A 9,620-nucleotide genomic window follows, 5' to 3' on the forward strand; every position below is an offset into this window, starting at 1 on the left:
AAAATAAAATAAAGTTACGATATCAAATATTGGCAAGGATGTGGAGAAAGTGGATCACACATACATTGCTGGTGGGAATGTAAAATGGTACACCATTCTGGAAGTCAATTGGGCCGTTTCTTGAAAACCAAATATGCAGCTACCATATGACCCAGAAATTGCACTCTTAGGCATTTGTCACAAAGGATTGAACACTTACATACATACAAAAACCTGTACATACATGTCTATAGAAGCTTTGTTCATAATAGCCAAAACATGGAAACAACTCAGATATCTTCAGCAGGTAAATGGTAAAAAAAAATTGTCGATCTTCAATACTACAGGATAGTACTTAGCAACAATAACAACCAAAAAAAAACCCCAAAAAAACAAAACAAAAACACCCCAAAAGTTGATACATGAGACAACTTGGATAATCTCCAAGGAGTTATGCTCAGTGGAAAAAACAGTCAATCACAAAAGATTATATACCATATTATCACATTTATATAACATTCTTGCAATAACAAGTTATAGAAATGGGGATCAGAGTACCAGTTGCCAGAGATTAACAAGGAGATAGGGGTAGAAGAGAGAGATGGATGTGTCTACAAAAGGGCAACATAAGAGATGCTCGCGGTGATAACAATGTTTTGTATGTTGACTACATAAATGTAACATCATAATTGTGATACTGTATTATGCTTCTGCAAGGTGTCGCCATTTGGAGAAATTGGGTAAGGATATACTGTATCTCTGTATTATTTCTTACAGATGCATGCAAATCTACAATTATGAGAAGTTTAAGAAGTTAATTAAAAATTAAGACAGGTACCTGGGTGGCTCACTCAGTTAAGCACCGGGCTTTGGCTCAGGTCATGATCTCACAGTTCGTGGGTTCGAGCCCCATGTCAGGCTCTGTGCTGACAGCTCAGAGCCTGGAGCCTGCTTTGGTTTCTGTGTCTCCCTCTCTCTTTGCCCCTCTCCCACTTGCATGCTTTCTCTCTCTCTCTCTCTCTCTCTCTCTCTCTCTCTCTCTCTCTTCTCTCTCAAAAATAAATAAACATTAAAAAATTTTTAAAATTAAAAGATAACTTACTGGACTGGATATTTCTTACTAGACCCTCTCCCTTGGGCAAGAATCATTTACCTTATGTAGAAAACAACACGGAGTGGCTCAGAGAAGGAAAGATGAAGGCAAGAATTGAAGGAGAAGGTATAGAAGGGTCAGTTCTTTGGGAACAGAAAAGAGGATCATTGTCAATGAGGAAGGAGGTGTACTATTAAGGTAACAGGAGTTTCCGGATTTGACTACCCTTTTGCAATGGAAGAGACAGGACTTTAAGCAGGAAGTTTGTCCAGATGCTCATGAGAGAGTTCACCTTAAGGCACTGTGATTAAGGTTCTGAGCAATTGCTGGGCGTAAGTAGGGAAAGGAGAAGAACCAGTAAACGGTTTCAAAAGACTGTGCTTGATTGGACAATGAATGCATGTTGGTAAGTACTGGGGTGCCAACAAGCAAAAGAAATCCCAAGTATCTTCTGGACTCTGTGAGGATCCCAGATCCAATGCATACATTTTGGGTGGGGAAGGAAGTAAGGAGAGATAAACTGGATTTTTCAACACATACCAAATGATAAGAACTAAGAACCTGATTTTAATTGATTTTAGAAAAATAAAGCAAACTAGTATTTTTTTGTTGCTGTTGAAATTATTATCTTCCAGAAACATGGAATAAAATTCATACCTGCCAGTAGATATCACAAAATCTTTTCTTACTGATGGACTGCAGAAAGGAAGTTTTAGATTTACATAATTTCAAGAATCAAATTTCTTTGTATTATCTGGAGTAAATAGGCCATATCACTTGGACAAAATAGAGGATTTGGGGAGTCAGGATTTGCTTTCCTACTTTTGATGATGTCAGGTTGAATATTTTTCGTTCTAGAAAGAGTGAAGGTTACTATTTACTGTGTCATTTTCTTTGAATTCCTTTGTAGAGACTAGAATGACCATAAAATTATTAGCAATGGGGTGATGCCTAAAATAATTAGTTAGACAAACAGAAGAACTGAAAAGAAATCTATATGCAGTTAATGGGCATCCAATTATGTTTTTCATAGGTGAATAGGGTCTATGTAGATACTAAAGCATTTTTCCACATTAGTAATTTAATTAAATATATGTTAATATAAAACCTCTATAAAATGTTAACAGAGTAAAGTTATCTTGTTATGTTTTCAGGCACTGGTAAACACTTTCCATGGAGTTTATGGTGAAGCTTATTTTTCCTTTGATGCTAAAATTACTCCCAAATGGTGGACACTTATTCCCACATGGAGGACAAGAAATTTGCTTATTATTCTTAGTTCCTTGGCAGCCAGACTTACCTTTTTTGGGATTTACCTTGAGAACTGAAGTGGGTTAAATAGTGTCCCTCCAAAATTTATGCCTACCCAGAACCTTAGAATGTGACCTGATTTTAAAATATGGTCTTTGCATCTGGATAGCCAACAGGCACATGAAAAGATGCTCAACGTCGCTCCTTATCAGGGAAATACAAATCAAAGCCACACTCAGATGTCACCTCATGCCAGTCAGAGTGGCCAAAATGAACAAATCAGGAGACTATAGATGCTGGAGAGGATGTGGAGAAACAGGAACCCTCTTGCACTGTTGTTGGGAATGCAAACTGGTGCAGCCGCTCTGGAAAACAGTGTGGAGTTTCCTCAGAAAATTAAAAATAGACCTACCCTATGACCCAGCAATAGCACTGCTAGGAATTTACCCAAGGGATACAGGAGTACTGATGCATAGGGGCACTTGTACCCCAATGTTTATAGCAGCACTCTCAACAATAGCCAAATTATGGAAAGAGCCTAAATGTCCATCAACTGATGAATGGATAAAGAAATTGTGGTTTATATACACAATGGAGTACTACACGGCAATGAGAAAGAACGAAATATGGCCCTTTGTAGCAACGTGGATGGAACTGGAGAGTGTGATGCTAAGTGAAATAAGCCATACAGAGAAAGACAGATACCATATGTGTTCACTCTTATGTGGATCCTGAGAAACTTAACAGGATCCCATGGGGGAGGGGAAGAAAAAAAAAAGAGGTTAGTGTGGGAGAGAGCCAAAGCATAAGAGACTCTTAAAAACTGAGAACAAACTGAGGGCTGATGGGGGTGGGAAAGAGGGGAGGGTGGGTGATAGGTATTGAGGAGGGCACCTTTTGGGATGAGCACTGGGTGTTGTATGGAAACCAATCTGACAATAAATTTCATATATTAAAATATAAAATAAAATAAAATAAAATAAAATAAAATAAAATAAAATATGGTCTTTGCCAATGTAATAAGTTAAGCTCAGGTCATACTGAATTAGTGTGGACCCTGACTCCAATGACTGGTGACCTTGTAAGAAGAGGAGATGAATACACAGAGTCACACGGGAAGAAGACCATGTAAAGACAGAGGTAGAGAGTAAAGTGGTGTAGCTACAAGCCAAGGAACACCAAGCATTGCCAGATACGACCAGAAGCTTGGAAAAAGTAAGGAAAAATTCTTCCCTAGAGCCTTCAGAGGGAGTAACAGCTTGATGGCACCTTGATTTCAAACTCAAGCCTCCAGAACGGTCACAGAATAAACTTCCGATGTTTTACATCACCCAGTTTGTCGTAGTTTGTTAAGACAGCTCTAGAAAGCAAATACAACGACCAGTCCTCAGCTCCTTTTACTGGATGAGAAAATGTTCGGATGTTTCAATCACAAAATTTACTTCTGTTCCCCCATAGAACATGTTGACTTATTTGGTGCTTTGAAGAACAACCAAATGATTCTTCAGCTGCTTTTTCAGGTAAGTAAAAGGAAAAATGTTACATTGGTTGACTGTATTTTTAAATCATTCAGTGCCCCTCTTGTTAGAAAAATTGATTTTCTCAACTCTGAACTGCAGTAAGCAATCACTGCGGTGGATTAGGAAGAATGAACCTTCTAGTGGAAAAGGAGACAATCAACTGAGAATTGCATGAAGACAAGTATCACTCTATCCATCTTATTTTCTAAGTAATGTTTTCACCTAACTGATTTGTAAAATCAGTAATTCTAACATTTAAAAAATATGCTGGCATCTATTTATTCATATGATACCAATTTCTCATTTTTTGTGGGAGGGGTAAAAAGAAAACAGTCGACAGATTGTAACATGTCTTTTACCAGGAATGATAGGATTTATGGACATTAACATTATATTCTAAAAATAATTTTAAAATATCAGTAGGATGAGCATGGGAATGGAGATCAAAGGGAGACTTGGGGAAGAGACAGAAATAAATTTGGACTTAAGAGGGCTCATTAGGGGTGCCTGGGTGGCTCAGTCGGTTAAGCGTCTGATTTTGGCTCAGGTCATGATCTCATGGTTCGTGGGTTCGAGCCTCACGTTGGGCTCTGTGCTGACAGCTTAGAGCCTGGAGCCTGCTTCGGATTCTGTGTCTCCCTCTCTCTCTGCCCCTTCCCCACTCATGCTCTGTCTCTGTCTCAAAAATAAATAAACATTAAAAAAAATTTTAAAAGAGGGCTTGTTAGTTCTTATTTACGCATTGTTTTCTGGTTTGTTTATGAGTCTATTTATCTTTGCTTAAAAAGTGGTAAGTGATTGAACACCCTTTGTCCTAACCCTTAAGAAGAGTGAGTTTGGTACATAAGACTGGGTTCTCCTCTGATAGAGGAGCAGGGGGAGCATCATAGTCATTCTGCTCAACCAAGCTAGGTGACTCTAAATGAGACATGGCAGACACTTATCTTGCGGGTATCATGTCTTATTGGAGAGGAAGGTGGGGAAGGAAACAAGTTTCTTGACACTTTACATCACCAATTTTCCTTACTGCTGCCAACAGCCCTCTCCTGGCTGGGGGTTAACACCCTACCAGTGTGCTGCAGAAGAACACAGTATCGGCAAAGTTGGGGGTAACTTTTTCCTGTAAGTCGGCAACAATTGTGAGATTTTTTGCAGTAATTTCTCAATATTTCTAACATGTCTCATTATGTAATCTATCTCTGGCCTCCAAAGAATTAATTAATTTCACAAAACCCAAAAAGTAAAGAACAAGATAAATTATTGAACTTAGCATTATAACACTTTGCACTGCTGAGGAATTAAATATTTATTGATTTTGTTAGTGTGGAAGTTCGGGTTCATATTTCCACAAGTGACAAAGAGCTTAAAGCTTATCCCTTTAAGAACAAGGCATAAATTGGAGGGAATTATAATATTAAAATTTCATAGAAAGAATATTCTTGTGACTTTACAAATTATGGTTTACACTTTCAAAGTTGAAACAAATCACGGAAAATAGCCTACCCAGTGTCCTTCACAATTCATATGCCCCTGTTCTGTCTCTCATTCATTCAAAAATGTTTGTTCTTTCCAAGAAGCAGCACACTGCAAAGAATCTCAAAGGAAAATAAGCCACTGAGAAGGAAATTATCCATGGCATAAAGTAGCAGAGATTGTGTCCTTAGATATCATTATTTTTCTGAGGCCCATCAATGAGAATATGTGATATCTGTCTCAAAGTCTATGAGTATCTACATGTATGCTTGTGTGTGTGTGTGTGTGTGTGTGTGTGTGTGTGTATCTGTGAGTTTATGTTCATGCATTGGTGGGTGTACAAAGGAGAGAGAAAGAATAAGAAAAATTCTTTTGTATGAAGAAGGGAGAATAAAATGTAACTTGAGCACTTTATTTAATTTTTGATGACTTTTTTTGACTCTCTTCTATCAGGAGTCAAGCTCCATAAAGAGAAGACTCAATCTGTTATGTCACTGCTGCAGACCCAATGAAAAGAACAATACCTGTGAAATATTAGATATTTTATAAATATTTGTCTAGATAATGAAATAAATGAATAGGGAACAGTCTACACTGAAATGTAGTTTAAGCTAAGCACAGAAGAACAAATGATATATAATTGCTGGAGAAAAGAGTGTAGCAGTTATATTTGGCAAGTTTAGAAAAGGCACATTCTTTATTGAGATAAAATTTACATAACAAAAATGGTCTTTTTAATCACCTTCGAGTGTACAATCCAGCGGCCTTTAGGACATTCACAGTGTTATGCAAGCATCACCAGTATCTAATTCAGAACACTTTCATGACTGCAAACAGAAACCTTGTACCAGTAAGCAGTCGTTACCATCGTCCCTTCCCCCTATGCCCTGGCAACCACTCATCTGCTTTCTGTCTCTGTGAATTGCCTATTTTGGACATTTAAAATAAAAGTAACTTCACAATGTGTAGGGTTTTTGTGGAAACTAATAGAAGTTCACACTGTCAGGGGAATACTAATCAAGAGAAAAAGACCTGAATCTCAGTAAAGGAGCTTTGTGGTGCATTAACTTGTGCTGACCCAACACTGTATGTCCCAGCCCTGCCATGATCTTGAATATAACACCTCAAGTTTCCCAGGATAGGTCTCTAGTGACAAAGGGGGCACAACAGATCATATTCTCAAAGAAGTGTGATTTTTCTCTTGACCTGTTTGGAAGGTCTTTGAAGGACGTATCGGTACATCATTTTTATGACTGATAAGTTGATTCTCACAGAGTTCGCCAGATCGTTCACTCCTTTTTTAAAAGTAGTTGGTTAACCTTCTTGAGCACAGCTGCCTCCCAATATTATTTCTTTTTGTTTAACCACACCATTGGGGCATAACGTCCTTGATCTGCTATGGAGATACGATTATGATTCTCAAACATTTCTTCTCAAGTGGTCCCCCAGCAAGTACCCCTAGGCCCCTAGGGCAATAAAAGAATGTTCTATGGGAAGTGGGGTTGCAAAGGTCTACTTGTCTTGTGGCCTGTCAGACATACTTCTTTTCATAAGTCCCCTTAACAAATCATTTCTTGTCAGGCTGAACTTGTCAGCCTTCCTCTTTGGTCTTATGGCTTTTTTTGGTCTTTGTAGGTTATTTTACATATGCCTCCCTTTCATGGAACACAATGTTATATTCGTTTCAGGTGCACAGTATAGTGATTTGATATTCAACTCTCACTACAATAAGTGTGGTCACCATCTGTCACCATACTCTTCACTACTTTTATGGAGGGACAGGAGTTTCCCACTCCATTGGTTTTGCTGAAGTCACACATAAAAATTTTAATTGCTTCTATTTTCAGTTGAATTTTGTTTCCAAAGATTTAGAACATACTGACTTTTCAATATTTCTGAACATTATCACAAAATAGATTAGATGAGGAAATGGTGGCAATGCTTGTTTTCAAAACCCAGGTGATTTGTTAATGTGTGAAGCAGCCTAGAAGGAGGTAAATAGGGGATAAACGGTAAGTGATGAGCTAGAAAATATATGTGCTCCATGTCAAGAATTTCAAATCCACTGAACAAATTACTTAGGGACTAAAAATATAAAGAAATAGGCTGAATTTTGTCCATGGATCACCAAATTTTTACTCTAGATTATTGTCAACCTGGCTAAAATTTCCCAATGACCTTTGTAGTGTAGATATCATGTATAATCTTTTAATATGACTCACTTACAATGATTTTTCTCATTCTAAGTGTAGGTTGTGACATTTTTAAAGCATAGTTTACATGTGACACTATTAAAAATTATGGTTTTTTTTCAGTTTAGTTATTTTGAAAGAGGGAGAGTATGAGTGGGAAAGGGGTAGAGAGAGAGGGAGAGACAGAATCCCAAGCAGGCTCTGCATGTTAGCATGAACCCTGACACAGGGCTCAAACTCAAAAACCATGAAATCATGACCTGAACCAAAATCAAGAGTTGGACCGACTGAGCCACCCAGGCACCCCATAAAAAATGTTTTATATTATATACAGGTTAATTTGACAATAGCATGTCTATTCAGTCCATGCCATCTGTCTGGTTATAATAAATACATATATTATTTCTTTAAAAATATAGTTCATCTATTTTGATCACAGACTTATTTAGAGAAATTGGGGGATTCTTTTCACAAAGCAATTATTTAAAGTTACCATCGCTAAATTGTGTCTGGTTCAAGAAGTCCAATTAAGAAAAGTACTTTCTTTGTACTTTGTTAAAAAAAAAAAAAAGACTTTATTTTCAGAGCAGTTTTATCTTAACAGCCACACTGAGTGGAAAGTACAGTATTTCTATATACCTCCTTCCCCCACACACTCACAGCCTACCCCATTGTCAGCATCCCCCACCAGAGAGTTACATTTGCTTATAATCAATAAACCAATAGTAACACATCATTATCACTCAAAGTCCATAGTTTACCTTAAACTTCACTCTTGGTGTTATATGTCTTATGGGCTTTGATTAATGTATAATGACATGTATCAAACATTATAGTATCATAGACAATAGTTTCATTGCCCTAAATGTCTTCCGTGTTCCACATATTTATCCCTTCCTCCCCCTATACTCTGGCAACCACTGATCTTTTTCACCATCTCCATAGTTTTGCCTTTTCCAGAATGTCATATAGTTAGTATCATGCAGTTTGCAGCCTTTCAGATTATCTTCCTTCACTTTGTAATACGTCTTTAAGGTTTTCCCATGTTTTTTCAAGGTTTCACAGCTTTTTTTTTAGTACTGAATAATATTTCATTGTCTGGATGGGCCACAGTTTATTTATCCTTCACTTACTGAAGGACATCTTGGTTGCTTCCAAGTTCTGGCAATTATAAATAAAGCTATTATAAACATTCACGTGCAAATTTTTGTGTGGGCATAAGTTTTCTAGTCATTTGGGTAAACACCAAGGAGCACAACTGCTGGGTCATATGATAGGGATATCTTTAGTTTTGTTCAAAACTGCTAAACAGTCTTCCAAAGTAGTTGTACCATTTTGCATTCCCACCAGCATGAATGTTGTATTTTCTCTGTTGCTCCACATCCATGCCAGCATTTAATGTCATCAATGTTTTGGATTTTAGTCATTTTAATGTACGTGTAGTGGGAACAATCTTATTGTTGCTTTAATTTGCAATTCTTTTTTTAAATTTTTTACAATGTTTATTTATTTTTGAGAGACAGAGACAGAGCATGAGTGGGGGAGGGGCAGAGAAGAGAGGGAGACACAGAATCCAAAGCAGGCTCCAGGCTCTGAGCTGTTGGCACAGAACCAGATGTGGGGCTCGAACCCACAAACCATGAGATCATGACCTGAGCTGAAGTCGGACACTTAACTAACTGAGCCACACAGGCGTCGCATAATTTGCAATTCTTTGAAGAATGATGTCGAAGACCTTTTCATACACTTGTTTGAAAAATATGGAATGTGTCACAAACTTACGTGTGCACATGCTCAGAGGATATGCTAATCTTCCCTGTACCATTCCAATTTTAGTATATGTATTTCCAAAGTGAGCATTGTCCTTTCTTTTGACCCCCAGGGTAAAGGATGTAATAGACATACAATAATGAAATGAATTGGAATGTGCCACTCATGGAACTGTCGTATCTATTTCTATAAAATATAAATAAGATCAGAGCTGTGGATGCAGAAAAGGAGCAAGAAGCATCTGGGAATATGGAAGAGAAAAAATAGTAGAAAGGAAATGTACTTTCAGACAGACCACAAAGGCACCACAGGTTCAGTGTGCACAGACAAAAACAGGGCAGA

The 9,620-nt window shown here is 37.6% G+C and overlaps 1 non-coding gene across 1 annotated transcript; it reads right to left on the minus strand.

Moving 5' to 3' along the window:
* Positions 1-9,262: 9,262 nt before the first annotated feature.
* LOC128776801 (U6 spliceosomal RNA) lies at positions 9,263-9,368 on the minus strand. Its single transcript, XR_008421966.1, has one exon. It is a non-coding gene; the product is annotated as a U6 spliceosomal RNA (small nuclear RNA).
* Between the last annotated feature and the right edge of the window lie 252 nt (positions 9,369-9,620).

This window comes from Panthera pardus, unplaced genomic scaffold (genome assembly GCF_024362965.1).
Source record: "Panthera pardus isolate Hobbes unplaced genomic scaffold, ASM2436296v1 HiC_scaffold_13, whole genome shotgun sequence".
Lineage (NCBI taxonomy): Eukaryota > Metazoa > Chordata > Mammalia > Carnivora > Felidae > Panthera > Panthera pardus.